Source organism: Plectropomus leopardus, chromosome 13 (genome assembly GCF_008729295.1).
Source record: "Plectropomus leopardus isolate mb chromosome 13, YSFRI_Pleo_2.0, whole genome shotgun sequence".
Taxonomy (NCBI): domain Eukaryota; kingdom Metazoa; phylum Chordata; class Actinopteri; order Perciformes; family Serranidae; genus Plectropomus; species Plectropomus leopardus.
Genome location: NC_056475.1, coordinates 24,048,804 through 24,071,806, shown reverse-complemented (window position 1 = coordinate 24,071,806; position 23,003 = coordinate 24,048,804).

Genomic DNA, 23,003 nt, shown 5'->3' with positions numbered 1-23,003 from the left:
TCATGGCGGCACAGAGCGGAGATCGGAGTGTTTTTTAACGTAGGTTTTTACTCCTTTGAAAATCAAACAAACGCCAGATATGTTAAACTTAGAGGCACATTAAAACCTCATAATTTCTTTTATAATATGTGACGTTAGTAATGCTAACATGTAGCCACCTAGCATACTAGCTAAGGAAATGTAGAGCCAGCTCGGCGCTGTCGCCCCGCTGTGCTGCCCGCAGCAGAGGAGTGCTCCACCCGCTGAGCGGGGCTCTGCGGCCCAGAGATAAATCAGCTGCAGACGCCAACAGAGGCACTTCTCCTCCCCCTCTAGCAAAATATAATCCATCATTTATTCCTTTTGTTTGTCTTAGTACTCCCCCCCCCTCTCTGGCGAGCATGGACAGCAGAAATCCTTTGTGACGTGGGGGTAAGGGTGGGAACATCTGGTGAAGCAACCAGGAAATCCTCCGAAGCCTAGACTGTCCAATTTAACAACTGTTGAGGTGCCTCCGAAGGAGTCGCCTCCGTAGACCACGTAGGCTGCGTTCTCTGAAGGATGCAGACCCTGAATTGGGACGAATCCCATTAAGTGTCGCAAGTACACAAGTCATCATTAATGCATTGGCAACTCCCTCACTCCTGCACGTGTTTGAATGCAAGCTGAGACGTACGTACAGTTTTCTACCTCTGCTTTTACTTTCTGTGTAACTTTACTTTTGAAAACAACGTCTAGGAGTTCAGGAAGAAACGGTGCAGTTTTCGGCTACTCCAACAGTACTGCCTAACTTCAACTTTAATACTGAATGCAAAAATACTGAATACTGAAATGCAAAATACACACACCTTTACTTAATGAAGAGTGCCCCTGTCTGAGACCATACAGTCTACACAAATAACCTGGGTGTGCAGATGTCCAAGATGTTCGCCAGAATTGGATCAAGAATATTAATAGAAAGGACTTTGTTACCAATAACAACAGCACGATAGGTTTTTCGTTAACAGGCCATCTCTATTCATCTCACAGTGACCAGCATGCAGCTGCCCAGCCTAACATGGTGAAAGTAACGTTAGCTAAGTTAACACTGCTTACCGAGGGCTATGATGTTGTGGAGGGGCTGCAGTGGTTGCACAGAATAAACTCAATCAACTTATTGTGGCATTATTATGAAATGTAACATTATTTGCTCTAACTAGGGCAACCTAATGACCACAAAGTAAACATTATTCTGTTGGCATCGCAAACAGAACACTTAAAAACACTTAAACTTTCGAAACAATACATGACAACGCTTCATCACTTTGAATAATGTAAAGATCACTATCCATATAAAGTACCTTCATCAGTAACTGGGGGCCACTGCCTAACAGCGTGAATCCAACTCCCCATGCTGCCATTACCCTAATGTTTTCACATGATTGTTTAACTCTGTATCTATGGCTGCAACTGTCAGCAGGCAGCACTGCTAGATGCTGGAACCGTAGACTGTTTATCTTAATATACAGTCTGTAGGTTGTACTAGAGCCCTTTAAAAGAGAGTCGTGTCATCTCCGTTCACTCCAATGGACCGTTTTTTTTTCACAGCAATGGCAGAACGTGGAGCATCTCCATAGTTACAGCAGAGAAGACCATTTGTGATGGGCTTAACAGGGTAAGATGTCTAAAGAACCATTCTTTATATTATCAGCATATCTTAGCTAAATTCACATGTGCTTTAAAGCATGATATTGGATTATCTGCCGCTAAATTAGTAGATTTACGAAGCAATAACAGATATGCTAACAGAGTAAGCTAACATTAGTACAATGTACTGTATATAGTGAACACATTTCGTTAGCCGCTGACAGCCTGTTGATTTAAACTGTCCTGCTCTTGAGTAGTTTCATCTAAGATTGGGGAGTTGAAGGTGAGAAAAGGCTTGTGTGATTTATTTTACAGGTCAGTGTGAGTTACATGTTAGAGATAACATGGTACTTGATAGCAGAGTCCTATTTTATGGTACATCAGTATTGATAAGGATTAAGAATTCACATTTGAGACATCGAAACAGAATGTAAAATAAACATTACTGTAAACAGAAACGTAATTGAAGGGTGAATGTTTTTAGCTTTGTGATTCTGTTGACTACATTTGTCTTTATATGTTTCAGCTCAGCCGATTTTCGATTGATGGCAAAGGGAGGGAAGCTGAAAGGGTCATCACTGGGTAAATCTTTAGAAAAATGAAACAAACTAGGCTTAATGGGGAATTATTAGAAATACTGACATTGTTACACTACTGTATTATATTATTTTTTATTGTGGTGTTATATATGTAATCTTGTCATTGTATATTGGTAATTTACAACAGGAACACTGGGTGCTGGAGGAATTTCGAAGCGGGTTATAAAAACGCAAAAGGCTCTAGTTTAATGCAGTTTATTAATGTATAAATCCAGTAGAGGGCAATATTACACAGCCTGATGAAGGCTCTCCTCTGGAGCACAGATCTGACTAATTCACACATTCACATGCAGCGGTTTACTCTTTGTATTAAAATCACTCTCTTATATTCACAGTAGTGTGAAGACATAGAACAGTGAAGTAGCCTAGACCTTTTTAAACAAAGGAAAAAGCTTGGACACAGGGACGGGCAAGCTGACAAAGGATCATAGTCTGATAAATTATTAAAAAAGGGTTCAATATTTGTAGGCCTTTCATTTGAAACACTATAGACAAATGCTGAGGTTAGCACAGCAAAAGCTAATTTCCAAGTGAGTAATTCGCTATTATAAGAACAAACTTAACGCAACTAACAAAGTTCCATAACTGAAGTTGGGGAACAAACACGCATCATCTCCCAAAGGAGTTTCCCACCCAGGGCTATACAGGCATGTCTAACCCTCTCTCCTGTCCTTTTCTCCTTCCCTCTTTAAGCAAAAGAGCTACACAGGATTCAGTGGAGCCTGGAGACTCCCTACACTAAGACCGTACCCTCGTCCTGAGTGTCAGCTCCCTGTCCTCCGCAAGCCTTTCCCTGTTCCTTATTTTTATTAAACCATATACAAAGCTTCCCAATGGTGTGCTCTTTGTTTGGGTAAAATGTTCTGATGCAGTCTTTGAAAATGATAACCTCACATATTTTTTGTAGTTGTAATCTGTGGTGAGTGTAAGACTACTTCTGCTGGCATTACTCAACAACATTTTCCTCATCTGCGTGTCAGCGTGCCTTTCTCTACACGCCTGGATCGTCCTCATGCAGCACAGCAAAGCATGGTGGAGACTAACTGAGAGGACACCACAAGAGAAGGACATATACCAACTGCTTGATGTGTTATTTAGTTTTTTAGGTATTAATGAAATTTATTAATTGCATTAAGTAAGTCAGTAAAAAGTCAAAGATAAATAAAATACAAATTTATATATATAAGCAATAAACAGCAACCTGCTCCTTCACCATTGTAAGTCTAAAATATGTCAGCATAACCATATATATCATATCCACATCACTCACATTTATACTTTGTAAATATACATTTTACATATAAAAGTACTATACATATACAGTATATATATGTGTATGTCTGTGTGTATAGATTTCATATATTTTCCATTTTAAACCATATTTTATTTTTTGTATTTTCAATCATATTTTACCCTTATTTAGCACTCAGTGGCTTTTTTTAATTGCCTCTGATTCTTGAGCTGCTGAAATGTGTGAATCTCCCGAGTGTGAGATTAATCAATCTAATCTAACCCTGGCTGTTAATCTTCAAATATAAACATGTTTTACTTAAAAAATATATATAATAATGAAACTATATACAATGCACTTCATGTATATTGTTAATCAATTTGGTTATTGACTGTTATTTAGCGAAAATCAGAGTTTTGTCTCTCCGTATAATGTATTCAAATGGCCTGCCAGACACTTCCAGGAACTATTGAAGCCTCCATGAGTCACGTGACACCCGAGCATTTTGAACTTCCATTGTCAGTACTGCGTTTGTTCTAGCGCACCAGGTGGAACATATGAACTGGTCGCTGGATTTGTCTATAAGAGGCAATGTTCAATCCCCAGATTTTGTAAATTGGTTAATAGCAGAAGTAATTAATTAAATTGATTAAAGTTTGGATCAATGAAACATAATTTCTTGGCCAATACTGACTGCCAGTTTTTATATGCACATCTCAGAGACCTTGCTTATATAATACAACATGCATTTATGTCATTTTATGCAATCTCTCCTTGATCTCTTCTTTTATCACTCTATTCATCCAACATATTCTCTGAATAGCCAGTGTAGCACATTCACACACAGCCTGCTTCACACACAATTAATCACACAATAAGAGCCATTCAACAGCAGGAAGGCAGATCACAAAGCCCATACCCCGTAAGTGGTTGTTGTTTCCAGAGCCGTCGGGTCACCTCTCCTGCCTGACTGGTCAATAAAGTGTATTAGCAGAAGCTTGCTGGGTAGCTGAGTGGGGTTAAACGGACGTCCACTGTCATTTGTTGACTGGGTCACATCTGGTCAGCCTTGTTGGTCACAAAACATGTTCTCTAACACACATGTGTGACCCACTTCTGAGCTTACAATAAAGATTAAGTGTAGGATACAAATGGGATAAAATTGTGTGATTTAATGTGAAATACCCTTTTCCTTACAAAGAGTTACTGTGTTCAGACAATATACAAGGTGAATTTTAGATGGATTAGCACACAAAGTCAACGGAGGAACGTAAATTCACATAGCTAGAACCAGGGGACAATTAGCTTAGCTTAGCATAAAGACTGGAAGCACGGAGTAACAGGAAACAGCTAGCTGGCTGTCTCCAAAGTGAACAAACTAGCAGCTCCCTGTAAAACCACAATTTGTCAGTTAAAAAAAACAAAACAAGACACAACATGCTAATTAGTGAGCTTTAGAGGTATCTGCTGACTTTTTCTTTTTTTTTTATTTCTTGTAAAGCCTAGCTGTTTTGAGGGCTGGAATACAATAACTAGTACCAATACCAATACCCTATATTCAGTGTTGCCAACCTGGCGACTTTTCAGACCCCCTTGGTGATTTCATTAGTCAAAGGCGACCAACGACGAATGTAGCGACTTTTTCTGGTCATTTGGGGAATTTGTGTTGACAAAGCTTTACAAAAAGCATCTGACATATCCCGTTCCACGGTTCACGTTACAACTGAGCTCACGAGAGCCGAGTACAGCAAGGGCGGCTGCCGTCTCCTCCTCCTTCCCACTCACACAGCGGTCGTGCAGCCAGTCTGACCAGCAGCCCCACAGTCCCAACCTGCAACGGACCCCGTGACCGCTCTGAGTGAGAGCTGCCTGCCCTGTAAATCAATCAGGCATGTGCATCTTACGACCAATCACAGATGATGATTTTGAACGGTTACAGCAGAGATGTTATGTTTTTGTTTAAATATTCACTTTTTTTTAATTTTCACATCCCAAAATCCCTCACACGGTTCACTCTGTCTCAGTCAGTTTCACTCACTGAGTCCGTTTCATGTCCCTCTCCTCCTCTGGCCAAATATCAGCTACAAGACAAAGTTTTTGTTTTACTCTACATTCATTAGGTCACTAAAAAAAGAAAAGAAAAAAACTAACATTACAGTTATATGGCAACAAAAACAACTTTGTAAATACATAAATCGCTAGTTTGTAAACTACCTGGTCAGCCTTTTCTATTAATTCTGCCTCTCTCACAATTTCATATTATACAAATTAGTTGATTACATCATCTAGCTTTTTTTGGGAGAGCCAATAGCTACTTCCCTTACAGAGGAGTTGGATACCCATAATGTGAATGGAGTGGCGTGGGGTTTTAGCCATATTTTTTAATGTTTTTGTGTCTTCTTGGAACGCTGCACTGCTAATACACAATCCTTGACATCACCACATCACTGACTGTATGGGTTGTAGTTACTGCTGTGGGAGTGTGAGGTCCATGCTGGGAAAAGTTGTGAGAGTCCACCTGGCTACATGCACACATTGACAGGACTAACTGTTAGCTTCACACTGCACATACAATCTTACAGTTATTAACAGGTTTGTCATTGTAGTCAAGCCATTCTGGTGTTGTTATGAGTTTGGTACGTTTAAAGCTCTGTGTTGGATGTTAGCTGTTGCTGTGTTAGCTCATGCTATCTAAGGGGAGAGCAACTCTGGAGATGGCAGCAACAGAATGGTTGCTCATGGGGAGTTAGGATGATTTGGGATCAGACCCCCAACACAAAAGGGATCAAATGCAAATATCTTTTTACTGAAGAAGTTCTGATATTACTTGGTACTGGGTTATTTTGCCCTTACTGTTTCCCCTGGTCCTTACACTAAGCTAAACTGTCTCTTTGCTGTGGCTCCATATTAGCACAGATATGTGTATGGTGCATGGTGGTATGGTATCAATCTCCTGTAACATCCTTTAGAATATTCTCTCCTACTTTTTTGTTCCCCCCTGTTCACTTATTGTTTTCTTCCAGAATTGCACTTATTCAACAAACACTTATTTTACACATATTCATTCATGAAATAATATGCATCAGTATCCATAAAAATGCAAAATCTGCTGTCTGTGTGCCATTGTGAATCACATTAACAGTAGTGTGTTTTTAAAATTGCTGATTTAATTGAAAGCTATTACTCCTGCACTCATTTTATGTTGCCCGTGACTAATCCAGGGCTGTCATTTTTATCACTAATTATTTATTTAACAAATTACACACATTTGTTTTTGTGACTCTGTATGTACACATTATTCTGCAGCACACCACATACAACACAGTCATTACCTCATGACACAGATGTGGTTTGAAAGTGTCCTTCTGTGCTCCTTCTCCTAGTTTATGCTCCTAATTGATTCACCAGCAGAACTTCTATTAACATCTGCACGGAGTGGAAGATGAATGCTTGTTTAATGCTCAGAGCTGATGGAGATTATTCATGCCATGTTTGTGTGGCCTGGTGAGGCCGCACAGTGAGCTGGGGCTGGGCTAATTTATCTGTGTGGCCCAGGCACAAAGCCAGGAAATTAGGTGGTCTGAGCCATTGGAGCTTTGCTAATATAAAACACAATATGCACATGCACACCCACCGTCAGACCTGCAATGCATCTCTGTGTCTCTCAGAGGGTGGCCGGGATCAAGATTAATTCATGATGACAATAACCTGTCAGCAGCTGATCAAGTCCCATCACCTGATTCTTGAGCAGGAAATGACGGAAATCAGGTTCAACAGAAAATAAAAAATAACGAATAAAACAAACCATTGGTACTGGGTTAAGTTAAGCCTGTATCTCTGATCCAATACTTCCAAAAATAAAACCAATTTAATAGTTTCATTAGGCCACACATCATTTTGTAATGCAGGCTTTTGTTGTTGGAATCTCAAGGCCTATCTGCGATAACCTTGATAACATGATTAGGGTTATTTTCTTAGACTTTATAAAAAGGATGGAGTGTTATTAGTTAATATGTTCCATTTATCTGTAAGAAAACACTATTCCATTTTTTCTGGTTGGGTGAAGTAGAGTTGAAGGTTATTTATAAGGTCTGGAAGCTAGGCAGAGTATTTTTATTGGTTCCTTTGCTACGAGCCCATGTAATTTCCAAGCAGAAAATCTTTCCACTGTTTCTCTGATCTGTGCTTATTATCACAGGAAGTGACATCAGCTGCAGCTGCTTCATGCTATTCTTTTATATCTCTTTACCATCAGTAACACTGTTTTGTTTGCACAGTTTTGAGACAGCTGCCTAAAAGAACTTAATGTAATGCCCTTTTTTTCTGCAGGGCCCCATTTCTTCAACTTTTGTGAGCAACCAAAATTAGAAAATAACTTTAATGTGACTCCCTTAGTCTCTCTTATCCTTTTCATGTCTGCTGAGTTCCCCAGCCCCAACAATTGGAACCTATATCTCCCACATTTTAGTTAGACAGTTAAACTCTTCAAGAGATTAGTTTTTTAAACTGACAAGAAATTCTGCCTCTTTTCAAAGAATGTAATAGCATATGTGTGTTAAAGACAGACAGTGACACTGTGTTCTTTTGGCAAATATAGTGCACTGTGCTGCTTTGGGGCTACAACTAAACAGGATGAGTTTTTCTCATCTGATCTGGACCTCTGTTTAAAACATCTTGAAGTTTCAGATTATCTCCAAATTCATCCAAGATGTGATATCATGCTGTATTGCAGGAACAGACCTCTTACACTAGACTGAATGTTGTGCACTGGTGGAGAAAGTGCTGTGATCTTTTGCATAAGTGAAGAGTGCCAATACCACAGTTTGATTTTTTCACTATGTTAAAAATAAGTTATACTTAAATATTCTTTAAAAGTACTTGAAGTACAAAAATACTTTTTTATATCAACAATTGCCCCATTCAGAATTTTATATTTAGCATTTATAATAATTGATATATTATAGATGTGTTAATGTGTAGTCCTTGGTGGAGATTCTTTACATAATGTTAGGCAAGTTGAACAGTGACCATGTTGTGTAAGTGACCCATTTGCAAAGTCACTAACAACTATAGGTGGTATGTCAAGCTGTTCACATGCATTGTTCACACATTCACCTACGAAAACTAATGCACTAAAATCCTTTTCTAATCCCCTATGTAACTTCACCTGCCTAAATCTAACATACGAAACTTTAAGTATTGTGAAAACACCTATTGTGGGGTGCTGATTTGTTAGATATGTTATAAACCACTGACTGTGCATTTTCATAAGATATTATATGAACCATTATATTATACATTGGTTATAGGGTATAAGTTTTCCCTCTGAAATGTGGTAGTTGGTTTAAATCTAGTATATCTAGTATACTATATAAACTCAGTGAAACTACCTAATGATGACTTAGTTCAGTCACTATAACAAATGGGGTAGCAAATATCATAACAGTAACCCTGAAATGCATAGAAGCTGTTACTAATACTGATTACACCTGTCTTTTGTTTCGTTGTTTTTTCTCAAAAAGACCATTACATCCTTATGCATGAGGGCTCAGTTGTTTAGCCGAATACCACATACTGTATATACTGTGTAAAGTGTGTTTTAATGGGTATGTCAGTGCTAAACAAGAGTTCCCTCTGCAGGACAAAAAGTGGAATCACCTCCACAAAACTAACTGACTCAATGATGACATCTAGAGGGAAATGGTATGTGAGATATGCTTAATACACAATCATAGCTTTAATTCATACATCCAGGCAGTTTTTTAGGGTCTTGGAGGGTTTTATCTGGAGCTGTAACAAATACCTTTATTAGTCGCAAGTGTATTCTAGAGATATAATGAGTTGAGAAGACACACAAAACTTTTCATGTGCATAACTTTTATTTGTTACTATAGTTTTGCTATAGCACTTAGCACACCTTTGGTGGTATAGGAAAATAAACAAAACAAGCTGACTTATCTATTTGAAAAATATAAAGACATCTTTATTGCGAGTACCACTGTGCAAATAATACTGAGCAGCGAAGCATCAGAAAGTGATGGTATACGTAAAGCCGAAGTGCAGTGTACAATCATTGTTAAAAAGTGACTTCAAAGTGAAAAATAACATTCAACTTCAATAAGCAACATAAAGAGAGTCTACACAGGGCCTAAATACAGTATGTGTGTTAAAATATGCATGTCCACTGTAAACATAAAATATAAAAATGAAAGCAGCTAGAAAAAAGAAGATGAATGCAAGAAGCTACAATATTCTTTCATACTACACATATACTGTGTATATTAACACATGCATTCTTTTATAGGAGGAGCATGGTGTCTAATATAACAATGAATGTTTTCTGTGCAAAACATTACACTTGTTCTCATCATATACCATCTTGGCAATGTCTGTCCATTGGTTCTTAAAGGTTCAGTAGGTAACTGTAAAGAACTTTTTTTTCCATAATTGCTGAAAATATCACCATATCCTGACAGTAGTACATGAGACATTAAAAAAAAATCGGGTTACTCTGGCTCCTCCTCGTGCCCCTAATGCTATTTGCAAGAATACCATGCCTGAATGAAACAGCTGTTCAGAGCCTGCAGGAGTTTCTAATGCAGTGTCAATCGTTGCTGGTGCACACACTGCATTGCCAAGAGCATTGTACACAACGTGAAAAACTGATGGAGGCCAACAATGAAAAACTTACTTTCACTTTCACAGAGGAGGACCAGTGGTCTTCTCATATTTACTTGTCTTTGCAGTGTACTCTGATATTAACAAAGAATGAATAAATGGGCGACTTTTTCTCCGCTGATTGTTTCTTAGCCATTGCGTTTGCACGCTGTAGATATTGCACTTTACTGAGTCAGAACATGCGCGGGGTAGATGGGCTGCGCTGGGTTAAGGCTAGGACACACTTTACACATTGAACGTCCTCGGACAGCTGCGGTCATGCCAGTGCGCAAGCAATTCTGCTCATAGCAGATTGCAATAGCAACTGGTTGTCTGTGTCAGACCTCAACAGTAAACTGGAGGGCTGGAAGGTGAGCTTACTGTCCTCCTACTGCCAACGACGGGTGAAACTAAAACTAAAAAGATGCAGCACGGTCCGGAGTGAAAATCTGCCAAATATCCAAAATAAACTATCTTTACAGCGATACAGCATCTGCGGCTGGTTTGACGGGAGTGGTTTGGACTGGATCGGAGAAAGAAACAAGAGATTGGAACACTGCAGTTGGTGGGCTTGCTATGCCTACAGTCTGCATGGTCACAAAAAATGGGCTGCACATCCATGTAGGGGTCTATGTGGACCCTCGTGGACATGGATGGATGACGACATTTACAACATGCAGACCAGCATGGACTTTCGCATAAGTGTAAATTGGCCCTCAAAGACTCTTCCTCTGATTGGTTGTTTTTCTTCAGATGCGTTTGATTCTTGCTAATGCCAGCGGAAGCACTATGAGGAGGCAGAGGAAACTGATTTTTACCACACTATTTCTGTCTCATGTACTACTGTCAGGATATAAAGACATTTTCAACGACTGCAGTATCTAAGGCTGCAGACCTAAAACTCTGCTTTGCCCACATCATTCAACAGACTTTGCAAACTAAAACAGTCACACATCTGCCTGTCTTTTCAGGCTGCGAGGCAGATTAGCAACAAAGCATTGAGTGAAACATGGTGCACTGACATTAGAGTCTTTTCCCAAAGATTATCCCAATCAAGTTTAGTATTTGTCTTATTGCTGTCCAATGGGAGTAGAAGAGAGACTGCACTTGAGCTGCTTTGCTGTAACCAGGTAGACCTCACCTAACATGGGGGTCCAGTGTACAGACATCTCAGTTCTATTTCAAGGTACTGGAGGTATCAGAGATTAGTGTTGCTAGCATGAAAGGCAGTGTTTGAGCAGTTATTCATTACGATTACTCAATAGCCATGTCAGCTACCTAAATATCTGTCTGGGCTACATACTATATATATAGTTAAGCCAAATACTGAAACTGTAATATGATCCAAATTAAAATAAGGGGATGAATCGAGAGACACTCTTCAATGAGTCAGCAGCATAATAAATCCAATCAAAAGGCCATCTATTTTTTCAGTCTTTAGGGGAAGATCTCCACTTTTAATGTCAGTGTTTATAATCAAACCCATATGTGTTCAGAACACCAATAACATGCAATACAAATCTATAGGAAGCATCTGTTTTTCTGTAACAAAAAATACAAAAATTCCCACAAAATTAAGATTTATTTGGCCATTAAAGTGGAAATAGACAAGTTTTCGCTCTAACGTATAATGAAATAAATGTTGATTACACAGTGTACTGGCTATAGAATAATGACACAGCCGGCGTTTAGATTGGTTCCCTATAAGCTTCGCTTTCACCATGAAATTCCCTCTGCCACTGAGTACAATCTCATAGGAAGATGACGGTTCTTTTACGGCACGATGAAGTGCATCAACCATGGTGCAAACAGGAAGAGGATAGCACATTTGTAGTAGCTATCAGTAGCTATTCCCGTTTAAGACTATCAGTGTAAGTTCTTTGCAGTTATTGTCACCAGTAGCAGAAATGGAACAACTGAAGTAATTGTGGTAGTTGCTGGGCTTTGAAGAACATGTAAAGTAATCCAGCAGTCATTACAGGGACAGTGCCAACTGTATACCGCTTGGAAACAAGGGGGGGGGGGGGGTGGGGGTGGGTGAAAAAGTTGTCTGTTTCCACTTTAACAATATAGTTGTTTATATACTTTGTAACGGTCCCAATTAATCTTATTTACAAGGGAGACCTGATCAAGGCAACAGATTAAAACCTGCCATTATAATAGAAAATCAACAGTTCACTGTTGCATTTGTTTGCAATGTCTTTGACTTCTTTCCCTGTTTGATCGCATTGTGAAACAATGGTGTTCAAGGTACAGTACAGTGATGAGAATGAGGTCTGTTAGAGGAAAGGTTTCACATCTCGTACGTTTTTAAAGAATAACCTCAATGCTCAATGAACGGTTGATTTCATCCAGTCTAATATATTTTGAGGGGTTTTCATGGCTTCTTCTCATTGCCTAAAAAATAAAAGTAAATAAAAGCATTTCAAATAGAGTCAACCACCAACCAGAGTGAGTCACAAATCACGTAAAGAAAGGTCCATTGAGGTGTTACCCTGCGAAAGTGAAAATTCATGGACTCAGAAGACCCACAGCCATCGGAAGTGAAATCACCAGAGACAGAAACCATGGCGCTGATTTGATACTGATCGCGGAGCAGATTGGAAGAATCCCTGTAACAAAGCGAAATGTGAGTTTAAATATTGATTCAGCTGTTGTTTGGAGAAACCCAAAGGACAAGCTGAAGTAAAGTCCACTCACTGTGATGGACGGCCATGCTGTTCTCCTTCCACGTGTTGCCCTGATAAACCCTGCAGGTGTAGGTGAAAGGCCTCTCATCAGCCAGCGGGGCCCAGGTGAGGCGGCACAGGTTAGGAGTGACCAGGCTGACGTTGCTCCTCCTGCGGTCCTCTGTGGACACGTAGATGACGGCGTTGGGGTAGGTGGTGCCCACCAGGCGGCTGTCCTGACGATACTCACAGTAAGGGCCGGGGACCTGGTAGGTGGGTGGAAACTCACAGTCCACCCTGACGTTTCGCTCCAGGTAAGTTAGACAAGGAAACATCTGAGGGCCGCGAGGAGTGAACAGAAACGTGGACACTGAATTCACTGAAAGAGATGCAAACAGGATGAGAATCAGTTCTCTTTTGCAGAGTTAAATGAATGAGAGGTACAACAGCGGCATTAAGTTTTGGCAATGGGAAAAAAATAATTTAAAAAATCCACAGGCATTAAAAATTATTTCATTTTATTTTTTATTTTTTTATTTGTGCATTTTGATGTGTTTGTAATGTCAGTCATCTGTCTTTTCTTTATGCCATTCTTTTTTTAAGTGTCAGTTTTTTCTATGTCAAAACAGTGACAGGAAGTTGAAACTGAAAAAGATTGAAGAAATGTCATTGTAAAAGAAAAACTGACACTGAAAAGGGTGACATAAAGAAAAAAATCATAAGTGTCATTGAAAACATAATGCAAAATAATTTTAAAAAATAAAATAATTGTAATACCTATATTTTATTTTTCAGTGGAGTTTTTTCAGTGCCAATATTTCCTTTTTCAATGGCAAATGAATGACATTTGGCATTGAAACGACTGAAACCATTAGATACCAAGACACTGTTACTACTGTCACTGTCGTATCTCCATAGTACATCTCCCATTTAATTCAGTGTTAAAGTTTAACTTCTTTTGAAAGTGACCACTTGTTTTGCAATAAAATCAACATTTGTTAATCCTAATACAACTTTACTGATCTCTGTGGTGAAACTGGGTAATGACATCCTTACTGCAGTATTACTGAATTATTCCCAGTCTGTCATGGACAATCTGGACTCGATCTCAAATTTACAACGTTTAATTTACAACACAAGGATTTCATTAAGTCTCAGTTAGGCTGTTTATCTTTTTGACATAATCACCCATGATTGGCCTTTATAAATCCAATTTAACACGGATGAGTTAGCTACAATGACGGTCTAAAAAGTAATAAAAGAACGACACATACTGTGGGTCTGCTGCGTTGTCATGATCCTGCCAAAGAGGAGGCAGGCCGCGGCGAACAGGTGCAGCTCCATGATGACTGGTGTCAGATCAATAACCTTCACAGCACCTTATTACCTGGCTGGAGTTCAACATGGGACAACATGAGAAAGTTGCACACGCAGCCCTAGAAAACCGTCACGGATCAACGCAAACAAACACAATCTTTAGCGACATAATGTCAGCACGCATCCTTTAAACTGCACACACATTGGGCCACAGTACCGCAGTGGTAGCGGGCCTGGATGTGCTGCTCTGCCCGCAGCCCAAATGCAGATAGGACTACGCCCATGCAGTGTCTCCGCTCTGCAGCAAACCGCCGAGCTCCCCTCACATGCGCATATTTTTTGTCCTTACTGCAGTTGACAGCCATGCAGACATGCGTCGGAGACACGATCTGAAAATGTTAGATTTCCTACACTGACATGTCTAAATCTTATTTTTCCTCTCTGCAGATGAGACAACCGGTCCTACCTGATGTGCGGTCCCTGTCTCCACGTTGAGCTGCGCCGGTGTGTCGGTATGCAGCAGCATCAGCATCATCATCAGCAGCAGCAGCAGCAGCAGCGCTCAGTGTGATAGCTATTGCTCTGAACGTAGTCACTCACACGCACATAAAAGGCTACACTGTCATCCTAAAGAGACCATGCACTTATTGTACAGCAGGGATCCAGGAGCAGGGGGATTCATTTTCATTAATTTATCAGGGAGCAAAGTTAAAGATCTGACCACAGATTTCATACTCATCATCCCCTCATGTGGGACTCAGGCTGGACGAGGTGAAGAACTCTTTATTTCTGAGTTTCGACAAGTTGGGCATGTGTGACTTTATACATAATGACAATCGACTTGCCTTCATAAACTAGAGTCCTGATTACTGGTTTTGGGGAACTGTCATATTTTGGTGCAGAAAAAGAGTTCCCTCTGCAGGACAAAGACGGGAAACACCACCACACATGACAAATACAGCAATCAATGCTTTACTGACATCTAGTGTAAAAGGAAAGATGTGGGAGGACTTTAAAACCTCATATGGCCTCAACAGCCCTGAGACTATTTGAATTCTAAAATTGTTCCATCCATGTTCATATTGACTCCAGGCCTGTGAGGGGGTTTGATCTTTTTGAAAGTAAACATAATTGACCTCTACCTCTGCAGTACTTTCTACACTGCAATCTTGGCCCAATTAGAGAATGTGAAATAACAGCGACAGGCAAATAATCATCCCCATTTTCTTTGCTGTTGTTTATTGATTGCACATGTGAGTCCATGGTCATTAAGTTCAGCATGTGACATCATGAGAGAGTTGCACATGCAGCCGCAGAACACCATCACTGTTTCATGCAGAGAGATGTGAGAAACATTTAATGCACACAGAGACACAAAGTTAACATGCAAACAGACTGAAAAGTGCACCATCCAGTATATAATCCAATGTCTTATTATATCCAACTGGTGCAATAATAGCTGGTGTTGATGCACTGTTTTGCCTGCAGCTCAGTGCAGGCTGCAGATGAGACTACACCCATGCAGTGTGTTTACACTGGTGCAGGAGGATACGTAACAGGCTATTGGAAAAAAAATCGTTTTACATTAAATAGAAATATAATGTAGATTAAGCAAAAAATACTTAATTATTTTAAATTGTTTTTTTAATGAATGTTGTAATGCAGTGAAAAATGGAAAGATTGCACAAAAGTTTTAACTGCTAAATAGCTCAAAGAAAAAGAAAATATTTTGAAAATAATGAAAATATATATTTTTTTAAATGAATAACTGGTCCTTTGAGTTTATAAGCTAAAAATAAAAACAAGAACCACAACTAAAATACACATATGACAGTGTCATGTATGAACCTAAACAAAACAGTCGGGCAAACCGAGGAATTGTATACCATTACATAACATGCTTAAACAGTAACTTGTTGATGATCCCTAACTTCCCTAGCTGTGGTGCATGGGGGATGGGTAGGTCAACCATGCACAATGATGTCCAGTGTCACAGACCCAAATTTTCTCATGTATGAGAAATGTCTGAAAAAGAAAGTGTTGATGTGTAACAGTTTATTTGTATTATACTGTCACAAAATGCACAAAGTGGATAAATTTGTAACAATTTAAAAGTTTTCTTCTTTTCCAGTGTTTCTTATTGCTGTGGGTGTGTCGGTATAGAAGAAGAACGAGCTCTGGCAAACAGAAACAGTGCGAGGAGAGAGATTGCTCAACAGTATAGTTGCATGTGTTTAAAAGGCATAAATCATGTTTGCTATAATTTATAGCAATGGAAATACACATATGTTAGTATACTTGATCAGTGACATCAGCCATAGCATACCTTTGTGGACTTAACAGTCTGCAGTCCAGACCACCAAACTTTCCACTAACTTTAGGGAGCAAAGACTGTCAGCAGCAGCCTGATGCTGGAGGACAATTTCCTTCAAAATAAAAGCTCTTTTTACAATAGGAAAACAATAATAAAAGTAGTATTTTATGATATTTTTGTCAGTCAACTTTTACATGTTGAAAAAACTTTTCATATAAATGCAGAATTATTTTAATTATTTATTTTGTATGAACCTAAACAAAACAGTCGGGCAAACCGAGGAATTGTATACCATTACATAACATGCTTAAACAGTAACTTGTTGATGTTTTTTTCTCATTTTTTTGTTCAGGGCAAAAAGTAAAAGTGAATGGATTTTAAAAATAGTGACTTAATCAATACTTGGTGCACTTTGATAGTATCATGGTAGTATAGTATAGTAATGTAGCACCAATAGTGTTTTAGAGGAATAGGTGATGGCTCTGTGTTTCATCTGCAGTGTATCAGCAGCATCCAGCAGAGGAGCAGCAGGGATCACAGCTACAGAATCTCTAATGAATACTTTTGGCAGGCATCACTACTCTCTGCTTTTGACTATCAAAGGAGGAGACACATTGTTAATGTATAGATTGTTAAATAAATATTAAATGAAGCACAGTGTAAGGTGGCACATATCCTCTGCTTTCATTGTTTGCTGTGGTTCGTGCCTCTCAGAGAGCTCTGCAACACTTCTGTCAGTGTCCTCGGAGACTGCCTCAGTATGGCAGTTGTTCAGCAACTGTCCAGGAAGGACCTTGAGAAAATGGATGAGCAGTGTGAAAGGGATACAGTGAGAGGATACAGAGGACACAGTGGATTTAGCTCGGTGGATTCGACAAGATGGAATTCATGTTCTCAATGTTTTAGGCAACACAGTCAGGGCTACATCATTTTATATATCCATATTCTTTGATATCTAGATAAACATTTGCCAGGTTACATATTTATTCAACTGTACAGTGCCCACATACCAGATTTAGTAACCTAAGGGATTAGCTAATTACTGCATTTTTTAGGCTGGTCACTGAGTCTTCTCATTGGCAATTCACTACTTAAAGGATCCTTGTACTGCTCAGAGTGCTGTCATGGTGTGCGGTATCATAAAAATTCTGCTCTGTCGTCTTTAGCTTTTCTCTGTGTTTTAGTCTCTATATGATAACACTGTTAATAGTTCTGTGTGCTACTAAGTTAGAGAGCGAGAGTTACCAGATGAAGAGAATGATACAGGCCTCTCATTTACTAAGACTGGTCGAGCAGTAAGGAGGCGCTATCTACCGTCTACATACAGAGTGAATCTACTTCCATAGAGTCCGCCATGATAGCCTAGAACAGACGAACCAAACAATGGCTCTACATAGGGCATTCACTTTTTCCGAGTGCATTTTTGGCTTAATGTAACACTGAGCAACTATAGGAATAAACGGGGTCCTGCCTCCTATGCTGTATTCAGGTATCTTTATATATCCAAACAAAAAAGTGACAAATCAAACACTAGCTCTGGATAGAACCATTTGCTTTTTCATGTCAGCCACCTCCACGCCTGGCACACGGGTGAAGTTTCAGTTCTGCAACATCCTCATTAGATGTCATTAAATCCTACACATTAGACCTTTAATACACTGTTTTCAACATGTGTAAAAATGACACGTATCCATATTAACACTTGACACTCCATTTATTTTAGATATAAAACACTATATCACCTGCCCTAATACTGCTTTAATGTGATGTATAATGTTGTTATAAATAATTCAAGGGCATAGGTTTCACTCTAACCTTTGGGGGGGGCACTTATAAAATGGAAGGTTTGGAGCTCCTCAGCCAGAAATTTACACCTAATTTCCTGTATTCTGGTGTTGTTTTTTTATGCATCAATTTGTTTATCAAAATAAAAGTCCTCTGCTACTTTCATATTTTCATTTGGGGGCACAAATACACATGTTCTAAATATTAAGGGCGAACGTATCCCCTGCATCCCCCTGAAATTCACACCCCTGCACCCATTAGCAGAATCCTCATATAAATACCAGCCTAGCGTCATGCTGTGTGTTCTTTTGTTTCCCTTTACAGTGTGTTTTTGTATTTCATGCAGATGTTAATGTGGTATAGATCTTCACTGCATTAGTGTAAATAAATTATCTGCAAGTTTGTGTTTAATATGTATATATTATAATTTATGTTGGCAAAAGCAGCTGAGAAACTGCTGACACGTCTTGTCCTCGCATCCTGAATGAGGAAATGTCGAACAGCTGCTGAGGTGTCTCAGCTAATCAAACGCTCATCACATCATTTCTCTCTTCTTTCTCATTCAGCCTGAATTCAATCTTTCAAAATGAGGCCAGAGGTTTGTCTACTGACATGTGATCTTCCATCCTGTGGTAAAACAGAGCAAAGCGATCGATAAAAAATCCTTACACAATACTGAGAAATGTCCCCAAAGTCCAGTGGAGCAGCATTTTCTCCCCCCTTCTCTCTCCCCACTCCCCTCCCTCTCTGTCCCACTCCCCTCCCTCTCTCCTCTGTTTCTTCTATAAGCCGACCTCTACTGTATCTACCCCTGGCATCACACTGCAGAGCACTGAGGAAAGCTCAAACTGCATCAGACAAGGTGAGAATGATTCACTGTTATTTGCTTGATCCGAGCTAAAATTAAAAAAAAATAAATATTGAACTGTGTGATGATGCACAATGCTTTTCTTTGAGTCTGGATGGAATATTAGTCTGGAGTCAGCACTAAAGCAAATGAATGAAGGCGAGAGAGGGTCTGCATCAAGCAAACAGGAGAGGGCTGAACTGCTTTATGCATTTTCTTAATATATTACATACAAGTCGGGCGATTAATTAGTGCAGGAGCAAAATGTGTCATTGTTGGCAATTCACCAGCGAAGTTTGCAGCTCATCTGTTTGCACCAGTGAGGATGTATTGTTATTCGGTATTATGGTACAGTGACTTTTCTACAGTATCCTCTGCAGAAATGTGGTATTCATGTCTCTGAAATCTGACCCTGCTCTTTAGAGCACAGTCAGCTTTATTTGATTTGAAGCTCAATAATGTGAAGATATGACTGCAAAATAAATAGTCCAACTGTTTGGCTCCAGTTTATAGTCTTGCCTGGTGTTGGTTTGCTCTGTTATTCAATATCATATTTTTTATTGCAGGAGATTTGAGAGAATGTACCTCCTTGGCATAATTTTACTTTTTGGTAAGACATACGTGATGTTGATAGAGAGCATTATTTTAATATTTGCATGTTTTTTTTTCCTTTCAATATGAATGATTTTATCATCTGAATGAGTTTTGGGTGTTTTAATGTCTGATCTCTCTGTGTAATAGGCTTTGCGTCAGCTCAGAAGGTGATACAGTTGACCTACTGTTCAATAGACGAGGACCACCTCAGGATGGATTGCAAGTATGCGCTACCTCCTGAGTCACCAGAACCATTTTGCAAGTACACAAACGGCGAAAGACTCTTTGACACCACCGACCCAGATGAGGAGCAGCACGCCCCCTTCAAGAAGCGTGCCAGAGCCCGCATCTTCCCGGGCAACATCTGTCGCCTGCTGTTTAAAAACCTGCCCAATGGCAAGTCCAACTTCACCTGCAACATCAGGCTCCCTGACTCAGCTACGGTGTCCAAAACCTCAGTGGTTGAGAAGAGTAAGCCGCCCGTGCTCATTGTTTGTGTGCACATCTTGTTATTTAACACACAAAAACATTTGAGTGAGTGCCAAACAAAACGCTCCTCCTTCTGAACCTGCATTATTTTTTCTTATTGCAGAGCTCCTCCTCCCATGCTCAGCGTGGAGTGTCCTATTACAAAGCTGCAGTGGCCTACTGCTGACCTTGATGACACTTCCCATACTGCTGGAAATTCAGTGGCTGTGAACGAGGCGCCAATCTGCTGCATACACTGCACCCATAATCATCTGGTGACTGCTGTTAGACTCTCCTCAAGTTGTGTGTATGCACAAAGTGCAATGAGTTGAACTGAACGCACAGTATATATTTGGTATGTCACAGGCCTGCTAACTCTGCATCATGCACTCGATACTAAGCACACATACTACTGCATATACTCTACAGTACTCTCACATATAAACAGTTATTGCAATGTGCAGTAGAAATCTATTTCTAACAGGGTGATGAGTAAAAAGCATGAATGTGACTTAATCCTAAACTGAAAGTCTATATTCAGTAACATTTAATATCTACATTCAGTAATTTTAGTGATTTTATCCAATGCAATGAATGATATTGAGCTTTAGCCTTTAATCTTAATGACAAGACATGAAGAACAGCAGATGAGAGGGATTTGAAAGAGAGATGAGAACCACTCAACCATCTTGCAATTTGAATTTTCTCAACTTAAAAGTGATGCAAGGTTGCACTCCGCAATGTGACATTATTGCTGAGTATCATCACTCTTTAAGGTGAGCAATCTATTCTGCCTGACTGAAATCTGTCCCCTGTGTCTCCTTCTTGGCTGCCAAATGATGGGGGCAGACAGAGGCGACCTTGTGCCACACAGGCCCCGCTACAGTGGAAGATTGTCTTGTAGAAGTCGATAAGAACTGGGCAGGGCAACACAGATAGCCTTGGCGAGGGTTTAATCTGATGACAAGCAGAGAAACAAAAACTTTTTGACCGACTACTAATGTATGCATGAGCAATAAAGTCAATACTATCCTGAGGAGACCATGTATAAAGTCCCTCCACTACTATTGTGACAAAGAAAACCAAAACACTAACTCAGTTTTTATTTTGCCTTTCACTTGTGCCTGAGACACATGATCCATGTTCAGCCGAGGCTTGTTATGAATATACAGTATGTCTCTGAAAGCTATACGTTTAAGTCAGATCCACACTGTTGGTTCTATTTATACATGGACAGTGAATATGCTTTATATGGTGTAATGTTTTCTCTGATAATGTAAAGGATTTTTACTTATGTATATAGTTGAGTAGGTGGTGTGTAGTCAAAGCACAATCATTTAATTGCACTGAAAAGCACTGCTTTACTATGTACTGTATAATGACAATAAACTGAACCGACACCTAACGGCATTGAAGAAGGACAATGCTCATTAAACTCAACCCGCCAAGCAATAAAATGTGTGTTATGCTGAAGGTGCTGTTGATGTCCTGTAGAGGGTAGCCCTGAGTGCCAAAAAGGAGAAGAAAATGTTTGCAGAGATTTCAGTCATGAGGAAATACTAACCCTAACCCAAACCCATGTAGAACGATGTAATGATACAAACATAGGTGTAAATTTCCCCCCTCAATACTTTGCATGTATGAATTTGTCCCCCCATAGAAACATGCAAAGAAACACAGACAAACAAAATAAAACACCATAAACTGATGCAGAGGAAGCACAAACCAGTGCATAGAAATTTGGGGAAATTGTAAATATGTGCACATAATAATGGTCATAATCAGTTTGTTATAGGACAATATATTTCCCTTTTGGCTAATTCCACATTGTACAGACAAGCTGAGGTAGTTCTTACAGATCATTCAAAATGCATCACATTTACTTTTTACCTTTCATGTTTACTGAAGCTTAATTAGAAATGTTGCACTTTGCATTTTTCTATACAGTTGCACAGCTTCAGAAGCATTTACCATAATTTCATAGTGCTACTATAATAAATGTTTACTAAAAACTTAAAATAGCTGCACCATGTCTAAAAATAAATAAATAAATGGTAATATAGCCTAACAATAGTTGTATTATTAGGGTTCATATACCCTAGTAATAGTAATAATAGTCTAACAAGGCACTGTACTTTATTTGTCAGAGTACTGGGTGGTTATAAGGTGTTGTTTTTTTTTATAACATGGACCTTTCCAGAGCTACAGGTATTTTTCTTTGATCCTCCTTTGTGATGGGGGGAAAATACATGACCCTTCCTTTATCATAACTAACCATAGTTCACAGTTTCTGGCCATGATAAATGGTGTGATTTTTGAGATTTTTTTGAATGAAAACATGCCTTTAAAACCTACTTGTGGGGTTGTGGGTTCTTTGGGTATTTAAAATTAATACAAAATATGACCATTTGAAGTTAAAGTCCTTCCCCTAAGCCCAATTATAAAACATAACTCCTTCCCCAGAGCGTAAAAAAAAATATTTGGAGTGCCTCCCCCTGCTTTGCACCACCCTTTCCCCTCTCATAATTAATGAACAGTCCCTAAGTATTTGCCACTGATGTCACTGAATATTTTGTTGCTATTTTATGAGGAAATTAATAAAAATCAAAGCTCATAATAAATTATGGTATGTGGGCTTACTGTTGTTGTTTCCAAACGTATGATAAGTTAATGTGTTTTCATCACAGTTTTTAAAAAAATCCGAATGCCACATGACTCTGATTCATGAATGCGTAAAAGTTTCACTTCTGTTATGATATCAAGGATGAGCAAGTGCACATGATAGAAAACTAACTGATTCATCATGTACCAAGTTAATTCAAGAATGTAAAAATCAGTGTCACAGTGTTGGAGAGTTTAAAGATCTGTCCCTAACCTGGCCTGTGTCTATGTACAATACTGTGGGGCAAATTAAAGA